At 47.5% G+C, this 15,737-nt stretch overlaps 1 protein-coding gene across 2 annotated transcripts in view; it reads right to left on the reverse strand.

Moving 5' to 3' along the window:
* Positions 1-15,737, reverse strand: part of NOL4L (nucleolar protein 4 like) — a 1,816,355-nt gene that overhangs the window by 196,785 nt on the left and 1,603,833 nt on the right. The gene's annotated exons all lie outside the window — the stretch shown is intronic.

The following is a 15,737-nucleotide window of genomic DNA, read 5'->3' on the forward strand; positions in this document are numbered from 1 at the left end:
GAAGCCGATCTGGAGTCAAGAACGCAAGCATCTGTCTGGAATCCAGTCTCGCCCCTATAAAATCCAACACCTGTGTAGGGATGAGAGAGGATTTGGTCATGTTGATGGTTAATCCTAATAGTGGAGCCAGACTGAGGAAATAATCCCTGCATGAACAAAGTAGATGCCTTGTTGGGGCCATAAGGAGCCAGTCGTCCAGGGATGGAAAGACCTGAATTCCCTGGAGTCTCAGGTGGGCCGCTATTATCGCTAGGACCTTGGTGAACACCCTGGGGGCTGAGGTGAGACCAAAGGGGAGGACCCTGAATTGAAAGTGACTGGCTCCCAGCCGGAAGCGGAGAAACCTCCTGGAACGTCTGTCCACTAGAATGTGATAGTACGCATCCTTGAGGTCTATGGAGCACATCCAGTCGTCCTCCCGCAATAAGGGGAGGACGGATTGCAAAGTGACCATTCTGAACTTTTCTTTGGGTACCACCAGGTTTAGGAGAGAGAGGTCGAGGATGGACCTCAGTCTTTTTTGGCACCAGAAAGAACCTGGAGTAAAACCCTGATCCGACTTGATCTGGGGGGACGGGCTGGATGGCTCTTTTTGGCAGAAGCTGCTGAATTTCTGCAGCAGCCGCCTCCCTCTGACTGGGTGGAACGTCGGGAAGGCATCTGATTCTGGGGTTTACTATAAAGGGAATTTGGTAACCTCTGGATATAATGCGAAGCACCCAGCGATCCGTTGTTATGGACTCCCATATTGCTAGGTGCCTCGAAAAATGCCCCCTGACTGCCTCCAGAGTGGAGCAGTCGGGTAACCCCTCAGGGGTTCTGCATGGGCCTCTCAGAGAACGGTTCTCTGGACCCAAAATTCCTGGGACCCCCTCTGCCTCTGGGGCGGCATCCTCCCTGTCCTCCTCTGCCACGAGAGGACTGGTTGTCCTGAGCAGACTGGGATTGATGCGATTTTCGGAACCACATCTTCTTCTGACCCTTTTGGTTCTTGGAAAAGGACCTCTGGGGCGCAGAGAAGCGGACTCCGACGGCAGACAAGGTCTTCCCGTCTTTCTCGCTCTGGACAAGAGTGTCGCGAACGGTTTTGCCGAACAGTGCAGAACCATCAAAAGGGGCATTCGCGAATGACGCCTTAAAGGGTTCCGAGAAGTCACAGTGATGGAGCCAGGCCTGTCTCCTCATGACAAGCCAGACTCCGCCTGCTCTAGCGGCTCCCTCCGTAGCATGAGACAACAGCCGCATAGAGGTGTTAGAGACAGAGCAGAGGGTGGCCATTCGGGAGGAGTACAGATCCTTGTCTCCCTCCGACATGGACCCTGGGGGGGGAAGCAGCGTATTCCTTAATTAGATCCCGCTGCATCCGAATAACGTGTGCCATGTAGTTCAAGGCCCTCATAGAGAAGGTCGCTGAACTGAAGGCCCGCTTCCCAAGACGGTCCATCGCGCGAGACTCCTTGCTCAGAGGATGAACCGTGGGGCTCTCCTGAGCCAACTCTTTCTTGGTGGCTGCATCCACCAACATGGCATCCACAGGGGGACTTCTGCTCCAGTATGATCTCTCTGCAGGGGGGCTCAAAGTTTTGTCCGGATGCTTGGGGATCGGCTCTACGGTGTCCGGTTCCTTCCAAGCCCTAGAGGATATGAGATCCACCAGGGAGTCGGGTGGAGGGGACACCCAAGAGGTAGATGGTGCTGCCTCAAACGCCTCAAGGAATACGGACTCATCAGAGGAAGCCTTAGGGGCAGACCACCCACCCCTGATTTTGAGCATTTCCATGATGTCTCCAAAGGAGACATCCTCGGGGGGTGATCTAGGGGAGCCTTCCCCTTCATCCAAGTCCGTATCTTCGGTGAGACTCTCAGGGGAGTCTATGTGTCTCCTTTTGCACTTTGCCTTGTGAGGAATCTCCTCGGGGGGGGGGGGGCTGTCCGAGGAGTCCTCAGGGGCTGTATCCTGTTCCACTGGAACTCCTAGAGGCGCTGAGGCAGGCTGCCCCGAGGGCCGGATGAGGGGAGCCAGGACCAGATGAGAAGGAGTGCGGGAGGGAGCCGAAGCGAGGACCGGAGGCCTGGAAGCACTCAATAGTGCCCTCTCCACCGCAGCGAAAGCCGAGGGGGAGCCGCTCTCTGACGGATCCGAGATCCGACTCCCACTCGAACCCGAAACAGGGATCGGACCTGGCGCCGAGAACGTCGGATCCGAAGGACCAGTGTGCTCCGACCGGGATGGAGCCGAAAGCACACTGAATCCCTCGGATCCGAAGCTCGGCCCACGGCTCCGAGGGGTTGGATCCGACAAACTTGAGGGAGCCGTCGGAGCCGACGTGCCCAGCACGGTCTGCTCCGACCTACCCCCGGATCCAACGTGGCTCTGCTCCGAGCGCTCCGAACCCGGAATGCGGGTCGGAGAAGGAGCTATAGGGGCGAAAAAAGGGGTCGAGCCCCCCCCCGGAGGGGGGGGAGGCAAGAGCACTCTCATCTGCATCTGGGCCTGGATGAATCTCCTCATCATCCGGTCCATGTCCGCATCAGACATGCTAAAAGTGGACCTCGAAGAGGCCACCGAGGCAGACCTGGAGTGTCGCCTCGATGACCTCGACGGGGACCGGATCACCTCCTCCTCGGGTCCCGGGGAGAAACAAGGGGATCGGATCCGAGGAGGAGGAGATAGAGAAGACTTGGATGGAGAAGCCCTCTTGGCAGGCGGGGCCAATGAGGAGTCGTCGGCCCGCCGCTTAAGGTGCTTCTCCCGCCGCTTCTCTTTTCTGGACTCCCTATCCTCCAGAGCCGAAGCGGGAGGTTGAGTCCCGGTCGGAGGAAGGGAGGCAGGAGTGACCGCTACCAGGGGGGTAGCGGGCACCGAAGTACCGGAGGCCGAAGCAGAGTCTAGGGGTAAAAGGCCCGCCAGAACTGGCTTCGACCTTCGATCCTTGAGTGCCCTGGGGTTGAACGCCGCGCAAATCGCGCAACCCGAAGAGAGGTGTTCAACCCCAAGGCACCTAACGCACCGAGTGTGGCCATCAGCCGGTGAAAGCTTGTGACCACACTCGGTGCATTTCGAAAAAATGGCTTTAGGGGCCTCCGACATTACTACAGTAAAGCACACTCACTAGGCCCCTAACACTCAAGTCACACACACACGCTACGACCAGCGGGGGAGGGAGAAATATTTTAAATTAAATTTAAGCTGAAAAGCTAAAATAATAACAAGTTTAGTGTTAAGGGTAAACCTACCATGCACACACAATCACTCACTCAGAAAGAAGAAAGAAAAACTTTTTTCCTCACAAAACCGCCAAGAGCTCTGGAATCTAGCTGTTGCTAGAAGAGCGGCAAACTAGATCTGATGTCAGTTAGGGTAGGCAGGGGATTATGGGTAAGGGGAGGAGCTAGGAGCTCGGATCTATGCTATGATAGAAGTTGCCGGCTCGGATCCAAGACTGGATCCGTATCCCAAAGGTTGCTGACAAATGAAGTTCCTACTTCAGATTATTATTTTTTAAACAACTTTACTTATTCATCATGTTACTGATTCATGATATAAGATCACATACATCAGTTACAATGAAAAGTTAAAAATCTCAAAAATGTTTTCCATTATCATGTAAACGCATTATACAAACAAGTTCCATCATAGTTCTGTTCTTTACTCACATTACAACACACTCCTATAAAACACTGCATCCAAAATAAATGTTTCAATTCCTACTACCTACAAAGTTTAATTATCCACTCGAGTATTATTTTGTTAATGATGTTTCAAATGTACCACTTATTTTTATGAAATGTACTTCCTCTATCTTGTAATGATCCCATCGGTAAGACTTTTATTTCCTTCTTTATATTCAGTACTTCATTTACTATTTGCTTAATTTTTCATGTGTGACTGCTTTTTTGGGTGCTAATAACATTAAACTTAATAAGGGCTTATTGCACCTTGGCATTTCTAGATCTAAACTCCAGCTCAGTAGCATCATCACTTGGCTTCCCCAACAATATTTGCAAGGTGTCTTTAAAGTCAGTGAACACTACATATTCCCAGAAAATTTATTTCCAGTTTCTTCTCATTTTCCCCAATAACTTTCTCCACTTGTGAGGAAAATCCTCTGAAGTCTCCTTGAATACAAAAGTATCTATGTAGACATTTCCATGCAAATATCCTAAAGCTTCTGAACTTTGTAGCATACCTAGGGCCATACAGATCTCCCACTGTTCTTTTGTAATTTGCCTTTCTATTCTTTCTCCAGATTTTCTAATCTCCTCTGATTGATTTTATTGTTTTCATGCAGTATTTTATATGTCATTCTAATTATCCCTTTCTTGGTGACGTCTTCTGTTCATGGTTCCACTAAAACCCTTAACAGAGATGGTCTTTCATTCAATATATCCTCCCCCAGTTGTGTATATTCTGGCAACAATCCCGACATGGAAGGCACTCTCTGACCAGCAGATAAAACACCCGCTTGGCTTCCTCCCATTTTATCAGTTTCCCCTACCAACTTATTTGCTCCCAGAAGCATGGTTCCTTTGTTAATCTCCTCCAGTTACTTACTACCATATGTTGCCTGTTTTTTTGCACATTTTAGTTACTGTGTATATATATATATATATTTACTCACAGTACGTCTTTTCTTTACTCCCTCACTGGTTTAGTCTTACAAAAAGTGTGCCAGTGTATACATACATACATTACTATTCTCTTTAAGGACTTGCTTCCAAACCCTAACCCCTCTGCATCCCTTGTACTTCCACCTTGTTTAACCATAATCTTTTACCACATTGATCTATATCTCTTTGCTTGCGTTGTCAATCTCAACTGCATAGATTTTTAAAGCATCTCTTTAGACTATGGTAATCCTAATCTACCTTGTTCTACAGGAGGACTCAAGTTTATCTCACTTTCTTCTTGCTGTTTTCCCTTCCCAATCAATTCTTTCAACTCTTTTTATTGTCATAAAAAAAGAAGTTATATACTCACCATAACGTTCCATCTGAGTAGGTAACAATTTGTCTGCAACCTGTGGGTATCGGATCCGATCCAGATCCGAGCCGGCAGCTTTCCTAGCCAATGACCCGAGCTCCAAGCTCCTCCCCCTACCCATAATGCCTTGCCACCTCCCTCTAACCCTCAGATCGAGTTTGCCATGGTATCATAGAACATTACTATAACACAAGGAAACTACTAGAACATTCCACCTGATGTCATCTGGAAAGTGACAAATCCTGATCCTTCCAGAACGAACTAAAGGTCCGGGGGATGGAGGGAGGGTTGGTTGCAGACAAATGAAGTTACCTACTCAGATGGAACGTTATGGTGAGTACATAACTTCTTTATCTGAAGTAGTTAACTTCATTTGATCAGCAACCTGTGGGACAGAGTCCCCAGCTACCACAACTTGGGAGGTCCTCATGGAAGGATATTCCGGAGCACTGCAGAGCCAAAGGATGCGCGTCCTCTGGATATTAAATCCAATTTATAATGTGTAATAAAAGTATGAGATGAAGCCCAAGTAGCTGCTGCACAAATGTTGTCCAAAGACACCCTCGACCAGAAGGCAGCAGAAGTAGCCACAGAATGGGTAGAATGAGCTCGAACCCTCGGGGGCTCAGGTCGACCAGAGCTTCTGTATGCGAGAAGGATGCATTGGGAAATCCATCTAGCTAAGGTTACCTTAGTCACAGGCTTACCCAGACAGGACTTAGCAAATGAACCAAAAAGTTTATCTGATTTTCGAAATTCAGCTTTTCTGTTTAAGTAAAAATGCAACTGTCTATGTACATCCAGACAATGAAGTCTATACTCTCCTTTGTTCTGATAATTAGGAAAGAAGACAGGTAGATTGATGGATTGGTTGATGTTGACTTCTGAAACCACCTTAGGCAGAAAGGAGGGATTAGTCCTGAGGGAAACCCTGTCTTTATGAAAGACGATGTATGGAGGCTTACTGCAAAGAGCGTGAAGCTCCGATATCCTCCTAGCTGAGGTAATGGCAATCAGGAAGGCAGTTTTCTAAGATACATACTTTAAGTCGACTGAAGCTGCAGGCTCAAAAGGGGGACCAGTCAGAGCCTGGAGAACCAGGGTTAAATCCCATGGAGGAACTGCATCTTTAACAGGAGGTCTTAACAGGAAAGTTCCTTTCAGGAATGTCTTGCAAGTCTTAGAGGAAGCTAGGGACTCAAAACTGTTTCCAACATGGAAGTGGGAGATAGCTGCCAATTGAACTTTAACACCAGAAGAACTAGCCCCTTGATGAAAAATGTGGGATAGAAAGTCAAGGACTGCTGGGATAGGAGCCGTAAAGGGATCCAAACTCCTATGCTCCGCCCAGATAGAGAAACGCTTCCATTTACTCTTGTAGATTCTCCTGGTAGAAGGCTTATGAGCAGCTACCAGAATGGCCTTAACTGAGGATGAGATACCAGGAGTCCTGGCCATTAATGGAACTGGATCAACAAAGCCGAGAGCTTGAGGTTGTCCAGGTTGGGGGTCTTCAATCCCAAGGGATGAGAAATGAGATCCGGAATGGGATTAAGATCCAGGGAGGATGTACTAGATAAGACCGTAGGCATGGGAACCAGGTTTGGCGAGGCCAGAATGGGGCTATGAGGATAACTCTGCTCCCCAACCAACGCGCTTTCTGCAAGAATTTTGTCATCAACGGAAGAGGAGGATAAGCATAAAGAAGACCGGATGGCCAAGCATGAATCAGAGCGTCTCTGGGGACTTCCCCTGGTGGGGGAATTAGAGCGAAGAACTTGCTGCACTTTGTGTTCGAAGGCGACGTGAAGAGATCGCAGCAAGGTTGACCCCCTCTGAGGAAGATTTGTTCCGCTACTACTGGGTTCAGAGACCACTCGTAAGGTGAGAGGATAGTTGGACTCAACCTGTCCGCTAAAAGGTTTGACGGACCCGGTATGTGCATTGCTATGAGAAAGCGGTTGGTGGATATCGCCCATTCCCACACTCTCATGGCCTCTCGGCAAAGTGGGTAAGATCTGGTTCCCCCCTGTTTGTTGATGTACCAGACTACTGACATGTTGTCTGTTTGAATTGCAATAGTCCCTGGAGGAAGAAGGGAATGAAGAGCCTGCAACGCTAGAAGCACCACCCTCATCTCCAGCACATTGATATGCAAACCGGTCTCTGTGCGAGTCCACGTGCCTTGGACGGATCTGCCCATGCAATGCTCCCCCACCCGAGGAGAGATGCGTCCGTGGTCACTGTGACTTGGGGTGGGGACATGGAGAAGGAGCGCCCTTCCCGGAGGTCCCTGGAATGGAGCCACCAAAGTAGAGATTCCCTGCAAACCCTGCTGAAGGGAACAGGTGTAGACAGGGGGTGATGTAGGATGGACCACTGGACCTGTAAGGTCCATTGAAGGATTCTCGACTTCAGGCATGTGATAGGTGACAGATTGATGGCCGCTGCCATGGACCCCAGGGCCCTCAGGACTAATTCCGCTGGGGGGGCTGATGATTGACGAAGGGCCAAAATGTGAAGTTTTAGTTTGCAGAGTCTGTCCGCCATCAGAAAAACTTTGCAATGTATAGTGTCTATCTTGGCCCCTATGAAATCCAAGATCTGAGTAGGCTGGAGGGTGGATTTCTTGAGGTTGATTGTGATGTCTAGATGGCGGGCTAGATGTAAGAAGTAGTCCCTGCCTGAACATAGTAGATGCCTGGTGGGGGCGCTTAGGAGCCAGTCTTCCAGGTAAGGAAAGACCTGTATTCCCTGAAGCCTCAGGTGGGCCCCTACAACTGCCATGACCTTGGTGAACACCCTGGGGGCTGTGGTGAGACCGAAGGGTAGGACCCTGAATTGATAATGGCTGGCTCCCAGCTGGAAGTGGAGAAACCTCCTGGATCGCCTGTCCATTAGAATGAGGTAGTATGCATCTTTGAGGTTTATCGAGCACATCCAGTCGTTCTCCTGTAAAAGGGGGAGAATGGATTGAATAGTGACCATCTGGAACTTTTCCTTGGCGACTGACAGGTTTGGTATGGACAGGTCGAGAATCGGCCATAAGTCCCTCGTCTCTTTTGGCACCAAAAAGAACCTGGAGTAAAAGCCTGATCCAGATTGCCCGAGGGGGACGTGCTGGATGGCTCTTTTTATTAGCAGCTCTCTTATCTCGAAGGCTGCTGCCTCCCTCTGATTGGGTGGAACATCGGGGAGGGGATGTTAGGAATGGAATAAAATAGCCTCTGGATATGATTCGGAGCACCCAGCGATCTGTCGTGATAGACTCCCAATATGCTAGGTTCTCCGAGAAGCGCCCGCCGACTGCCTCCAGAGAGGAGCAGTCGGGCAGCCCCTCAGGGCTGCTGCGCGGGTCGATCGGAAAAAGGTTCCCTAGACCCGAAATTCTTCGCCCCCCCCTCTGCCTCTGGGCCGGCGTCCACCTTGTCCTCCTCTGCCTCTGGAGGATGAAGTATCCGGAGCAAAACGGGATTGTTGAGCTTTCCGGAACCACATCTTCTTTTGTCCAATTTGGTTCCTGGAGAAGGACCTCTGAGGAGCCGAGAAGCGGATACCGATGGCAGACAACGTCTTCCCGTCTTTCTCGCTCTGGAGAAGCATATCGTGGACTTTTTTTCCAAAAAGCGTAGAACCGTCAAAGGGGGCATTCGCGAAGCACGCCTTGAAGGGTTCCACAAAGTCGCAGAGATGGAGCCAGGCCTGTCGATGTAAGACAACGCCTGTTCCGCTGGCTCTAGCCACTCCCCCCGTGGCATGAGAGAGAAGCCGCATATATGTGATAGTAATCGACTTAAGAGTGGCCATTCGAGCTGAGAAGGTCCATTTGTCCTCGGCCGACATGGACTCTGGGGTTGATCCAGTTTACTCTTTGATTAGGTCCCGCTGGAGCCGAATTACTTTTGCCATATAGTTCAGTGACCTTACAGAGAAGGTCGCTGAAGCGAACATCCGCTTCCCAAGGCGGTCCATCATCCGAGACTCCTTGTCTGGAGGGTGAACCGAGGAACTCTCCTGTGCTAATTCCTTTTTAATGGCAGCCGCCACCACCATGGCATCCACTGGGGCATCCTTGCTCCAAACTGTCCTGTCCGTTGGGGGGCTGAGGATCCTGTCTGGTCTCTTGGGTATTGGCTCAACAGTGTCCGGCTCCTTCCATGCCCTGGTAGTTATGAGGTCCACCAGGGGGTCGGCGGGAGGAGACACCCAAGAGGTAGATGGGCCTGTGTCAAACGCCTCCAGAAACACAGACTCATCCGAGGAAGGTTTTTGGGCAGACCACCCCCCTCTAATGCGCAACATTTCCATAATATCTCCAAAGGAGACGTCTTCGGGGGGGGGTGACCTTGGGGAACCTTCCCCTTCCTCTAAGTCTGTATCTTCTGTGAGGGACTTGGGTGAGTCCAAGTGCCTCCTCTTGCACTTACGTTTGTGAGGGACCTCCTCAGGGGGGGGGGGGGGCTGTCCGAAGAGGCCTCACCCACAATGTCCTGTTCCTCTACAGGAACCATCTGGGACGTAGGCGCAGGCTGTCCCTGGGGCTGGATGATGGAAGAAAGGCCCATCTGAGAGGGAATGGCGGGTGGATCCGTAGCAAGAGCCTGGGGCCTCAAATTCCTCGAAAGGACCCTCTCCACAACGTCGAACGCCGAGGGTGAACTGCTCTCCTTAGGATCCGAAAGCAGTCCCCTCGGATCCGGCGAGCGGATCGGGGCTGGAGGCGATCCGATCGGATCCGAAAGAGTAGTGTGCTCTGACCTCAACAGAGCCGAAGGCCCACCAACTCCTCTGGATCTGACGCCCAACTCACGGCCCCGAGAGCTCGGTTCCGAAAAAGGATCCGACAGACTTGAGGGTATAGTCGGCGCCGAAGTAGGAAACACTGCCGGCGCCGACGCCACCCCGGCTCCGAAGCTAGTCGGATCCGACTGCTCCGAAACCAGATAGCGGGTCGGAGAAGGAGCAATGGAGGTGAAAAAGCGGGTCGAACTCCCCCCCGGAGGGGGGGGGGGCAAGAGCAGTCCCATCTGCATCTGGGCCTGAAGAAATCGACGCATCATCCGGTCCATATCTGCGTCTGACATACTCCTAGTCGATCTAGATGAGGCCACCGAGGCCAGCCAGGAAGGCTGCCTAGATGACCTCGAAGGTGACCGGGTCTCCTCCTCCGGCTCCACGGAGAAATGTGGAGAACGAAGCCAGGAGGGGGAAGACCCGGGAACCTTGAGGGGAGATGCTAGCCTTTTTGACGGCGGGGCCGAAAGAGCAGATTCGGACAGCCTCTTGTGGCTACGGTGCCTCTCGATCTCCCGCTCCCTCCTATCCTTCTTCCTGCCGTCCTTATCCTCCTGGGCCAAATAGGGAGGTTGAGTCCCGGCCAGGGGATCGGAGGTGGGAGGTGGAACAGCCACAGCCACGGCTGGTGCCACAGAAGGGGAGGAGGACGAAGCTGAATCGGGGGGGTAAGAGGCCCGCGAGGATTAACTTCGTCCTCCTATCCCTCAAAGCCCTGGGGTTGAAGGCTGCACAAATAATGCAGCTCAAAGAAAGGTTATCAACACCCAGGCAAATAACGCACCGAGTGTGGCCATCCGCTGGGGACAGCTTATGGCCACACTCGGAGCATTTCGAAAAACTAGGTTTTGGGCCTTCGGACATATTAAAGAAAGGAAAGAAGAACAGGCCCACACGCACATGCCTTCACACACAGAAGGGGGGGGGGATTTAACTACACCGAGAAAAATAGAAGACTATTCAAAATCAACTAAGGGCGTAAGTGGGAACACACACACAAGAAAAGGGCAATTTTCTGACAGAAAAATAGAGAAAAACCCTTAAACTCACAGTACCCACGCTGTTGGAGCTCGTTCTAGGATGCTTACAAAGCCGCGGCAAATGAGATCTGCGGGTTAGAGGGAGGTGGCAAGGCATTATGGGTAGGGGGAGGAGCTTGGAGCTCGGATCTTTGGCTAGGAAAGCTGCTGGCTCGGATCCAGATCAGACCCGATACCCACAGGTTGCTGATCAAATGAAGTTAACTACTTCAGATTGATATATTATCCATGACTGTTAAGGCTAGAGACATTACATCCTCTTTAAAACTTAGGAAAAGGAAAGATGGAGTTCTTTTGGATTGTTAATGGCCATAGTCCCCGATGTCTCAGAAGTATTTGGCAGCAAGGCAAAATAACTGGACACATTTTTGTAGATTAAAAGGGAGACACCCTAGATGACTGCAGGACCAATGCCCAATCTTCTACTTGGCACTGCCAGTGACTGAGGCCCTGGAAAACAACTAATGAACCAGTCAAGCAAAGCAGGTTAACTGGTCAGTTCAGGTAGCAGCAGAAGAGCTGAGTGGAACATATTTTTTTTTTTAAATAGCTGGGCTCCTTTAAAGGCCAAGGTCAGAGACTGCACTTATTCAAAGGCATACAATACCTAAAGGCTGGTGGACTGCAATTTGTTTCTAAAGCACTGCTTGCTAGGTTGATTAGTGGTATCCAGCTGTGATTTTCATTTACACTATATAGAAGAATAGGATCAGAGATCAGTGACATGTTTAACCCAACTGCTGTCTGGTGGAAAAGAGGAGGCAACTTTGGCAAAAATTAAGCAGTGATTTTTAAAGACTGTCAGCACCATTGTGTAGTGCTACTCACTGGGAGCCAGTGTTTTAAATTCTATTACAGCAGCATGTAATGGGGCTATGGATGCATCCAAAAGCACATGGTAATGTATAACATTTACTAAGATGCACATGTAGCCTTGTTATGCACAGCTAGGATTAATTAAAAAAAAAAAAAAAAAAAACTTGGAATGATTAATTCTATGTAACAGCACTAGCAGTATTAGAATATCGCCCATGGACTTGTTTTGCAACAGCAGAGGAAATAAAATAACTTGCAGAGTGTTTGCACATACATTTGTATATTATATATTTCTGTATCTTCCATAAAAAAAGAAAAGAAGGGAGGGTTGTTTGAAGTGGTTCTTAACAATGTTTTGACTATGACTTGTGGCACTAAATAAAGCTCTGGCTGAATATGTGGCTTCAGGAGCAGCATTTTTTTTTTTTCATTTTAAGAATGTTTAATACATTTTATCACTTTACAAAAGCATAAAAAACTGTATCAGCTACCAGAGTAAATCCACCACAAAACTATGGGTTTGGCAGGCTGTAACTCCACTCGGTAAGACCTAGTATTCCCCCCTAGGTGTCTCCCTTGGAGGGAGCCAGAGCCTCCCTCCCCACCCCAATGAGTGAGCTGGCAGCAGCCACTCACTCCCACCCTCCCTATCCAGCTCCTAGATGAACCCACGCTGCTGTTCAAACTGAGTTGTCTGTGCTGTAATCAGGATTTTATCCTGCTGTGCCATGGTGCTGGCTTACAGCAATATGCATCTTGTAAGCCAGTTAACACGGCAGTCACATTCTAGAAGGCATAACACTTAATGGACTTGTACACTGGCTTTCATTTCATTACAAGAATACAGGAATACAATAACTTTTTTTCCTTCTAACTGTAAATTCTCCATTTTTTGCAGTGTTTTCTTATTCCTACATCATAAAAAGGACATACTGGTGAACAATACATCACTTTGAAAAAAAAAACCTCTAAAGCAACTACCTCATTATGGGGGTCACACATAACATTACTGGTTACACATTACTATCAGCACACTTGGTTATCCACAGCAGACTTCATACTTTTATATCAAAAGAATAGTTTAAAAAGTAGCGACCACAGTATAGAACTCTGTGGAACACCACTCCTAGCCCCAATGGGATAGATAAACTCCACCATGACATTCAGTTTTTTTGCTTAACCAGTGTTTTACCCATATAATTATGTACATATTGACATTTAATATTTTTAATTTGTCAATTAAATCCTTAGGTCAGATAGTGAAAAATGCCTTACCAAGGTCAAGGTAAGCTATATACACTGACAGTCCTGTCATGTACTAGTCATTTCCTATTTAAACCACATTACTTACAGAAAGAGATCGCCACAGTCATGCTACTGTTCAATTTCTAACAAAAGAGTGTCCTCGCTGTAATGCTACTGTTTTATTTCTAACAGAATTGGGTCCCCACTGTAATGCTACTGTTTCATTTCTAACAGAAGTGGGTCCCCACTGTAATGGTATTGTTTAATTTCTAACAGAAGCAGGTCCCCACCTTCATGCTATTGTTTCATTTCTAACAAAAGTAGTTCCCCACTGCCATACTGGCTAAGTGTCATTGTGACTGTCCATAATTTGACATACAAAACTGGTCAGGATGATGGGTTTGCAGTAGATTTAAGTCTAAAGTGACTCCTCCCCCTATTTATGAAATGGGATCACTACTGTCTGTCTCCACAGATCAGATGCGTCTACACAAAGCCATAACGGGGGCGGGGTGAAGGAGGTGGCTGCCTTCGGCACACGCTGGCAGGGGGCACAAACAAACAGGTGCTGATAGTGTGGAAATGTAGTACTGGTATTCATTTGTGACTGCCAGTACTGCAATTGAGGCATCCTCACAACTTCTCTGACCAAGAATTCTGGACAAAGCCATAAATAATAGTGGGGGGGATCTCCAAAATTAAGGACAATTTTTAAATATTACTCTAATTCACTTAGAAAGTTAACAGAATAACAGATTTTACATCAATAGGTATTTTCTGAATAATACAAAGTGTGAAACTCTAAAGTCTGGTCTTGCTGACTGAGACCCTCAGTAATGTAACATAAAATCAAAAATTTGGCATGGATAAGGGCAAAAATACAAGGCAAAAAAGTGCCAGCCGAGGTAAAACTTGTAGCCCATGACTAACATGCTAACTGCTCATTGTGTGGTAGCTTCACTGTAGCAGGCTGCTTGTTACATTTGTAGAACACAGCTTGCTACATGTAGAAGAGCTTAATGTGAAGCCATTTTTGTTTTTCTTGCACATGAAGCAGTCATGGGGCATGATAGAAGTGCTGATGATGCAGGAGTGCATTTGCAGTCATGAATGAAACACTCAGCACATGGTAGTTTGACTCTACCAAGCTGCTTGTTAAATTTTGCTACACAGTTTCACAATTCAAGTAGAATTTTTTTTCTGGTCTTGAAAAGTGGATAATTTTTTTAGCTCTTAAAGTTAAAATTAAGGGGACACCAGTTTTAGGGTACTGCACATGGCACCAAATGAGTTAGTTAGTTCCATTTCTACATCCTACCATACAGCAAAATGCTCTCTGGTTCAACTCTTAACTAGGGTGCCTTCTCTGTGGAGTATGCATATTATCTCTGTGTCAAAATGGGTTTCCTGTGGGTGCTTAGCTTTTGTCCCCTCTCCAAAGACATGCAATAGGTTTATTAGTGATCTTCCAAGATTCCATTTGGTGTACATGTAGTGACGTGTGAATGAGCATGCTCTTTCTGTGACAGACTGAAGCCATGTCTAGAATGAGCGTCCAAGCCTTCTGCCCCCAGACTGCTGAGATAAGTCTCTGGTGTTCTTCTCATTGGCTGACAACTCATAATACTGAAACTTATTCAAAGAAAGGGTAAGCCTACCTGCAGTCCCTACACCCCTCTGTTAATTAAATATACCAACTCCAAGGTTGCACTATAGTGAGGAAAGGGCAAATCCCCATTTCAGTACTCCGAGTTTTAAATTTTCTGGGGTTTCCATATTTTGAACTTTCAATCAAATGGATGGAATCCACTGCCAGGAGGGCCTATATTAAAACAACGAATAATTAAAATGTCGAATGATCTAAAGAGAAAAAAATGCCAGATCTCGAAGTGTTTTTTGCAAGATCGCGGTATAGTGAAGATCAGAATATTTGCTCTTTCCTCACTGTTGTGCGATCTTGGAGTTGGTATGTATACTTAGTGGGGGGGGCACAGCCCCCCACAATAACTAGTTCAAGGTCCGGCATTTTTGCTCTTTAGAGGGTTCAACATTTTAATTATTCATTGTTCTAATATAGACCCTGTCAGGAGTGGTGTGATGTTCCCATATAAATAAAATTGGCATGTGGACTCTAGTTCTTCTAACCACTGAGGACTCATTAGTCAGCCAGCAGTGAACCTGTTCTTTTTAACTGCATATGTACTTGTTTTTTTTTTAATAAAAAAGTTGACGTAGGCACAAGCATGAAAATGAGGATACTTGTCACTTCTTTTTCATCACCTCCTCTTAAACGTTTTCTTTACCAACCAGCTTGAACAGATCTTCCTCCTTCTTATCTTTCATCTATTTGAACGTCTTTGATTTTTTTTAAATGACAGGACTCTAAAGATTTTAAAAACTTAATTTTAGACTTCATATCCAGTTTTTAATTCTGGGCATCATGAAAAGTAATTTGATAAATTCTGGGAACACTATCTGCCTACCACTTCCTTCAGTGACTGACAAGAAAAGTCATTAGTACACTTAGTATCAAATGTATCAAAATTCAAAAACTACCTCTCAATCAGTTCTACCCAAGCTGATACATAAATAATAAGCTGTTTGTAATTCTTACTGATCCAAGAAAGTTCGAGGAAAGTGACTCATTAGCCATGCTTGAAGAAAGCACAGCTGACTAATAGCACTTACTACAGAATAACAATGTGAGTTGATGCTGGCTATATGCAGCGGCAGGTACCAGTAACACCACATACATCACTATGTTATCTCACCTACCAGCACTGCCACAAGGCTGATGATTAAATACTGTGACACACGTACTCTGTACCTCTGGAAAAACCTTCCTCAAAACATTTTGT

This window comes from Protopterus annectens, chromosome 12.part0 (genome assembly GCF_019279795.1).
Source record: "Protopterus annectens isolate FY-2018-M chromosome 12.part0, PAN1.0, whole genome shotgun sequence".
NCBI lineage: Eukaryota > Metazoa > Chordata > Ceratodontiformes > Protopteridae > Protopterus > Protopterus annectens.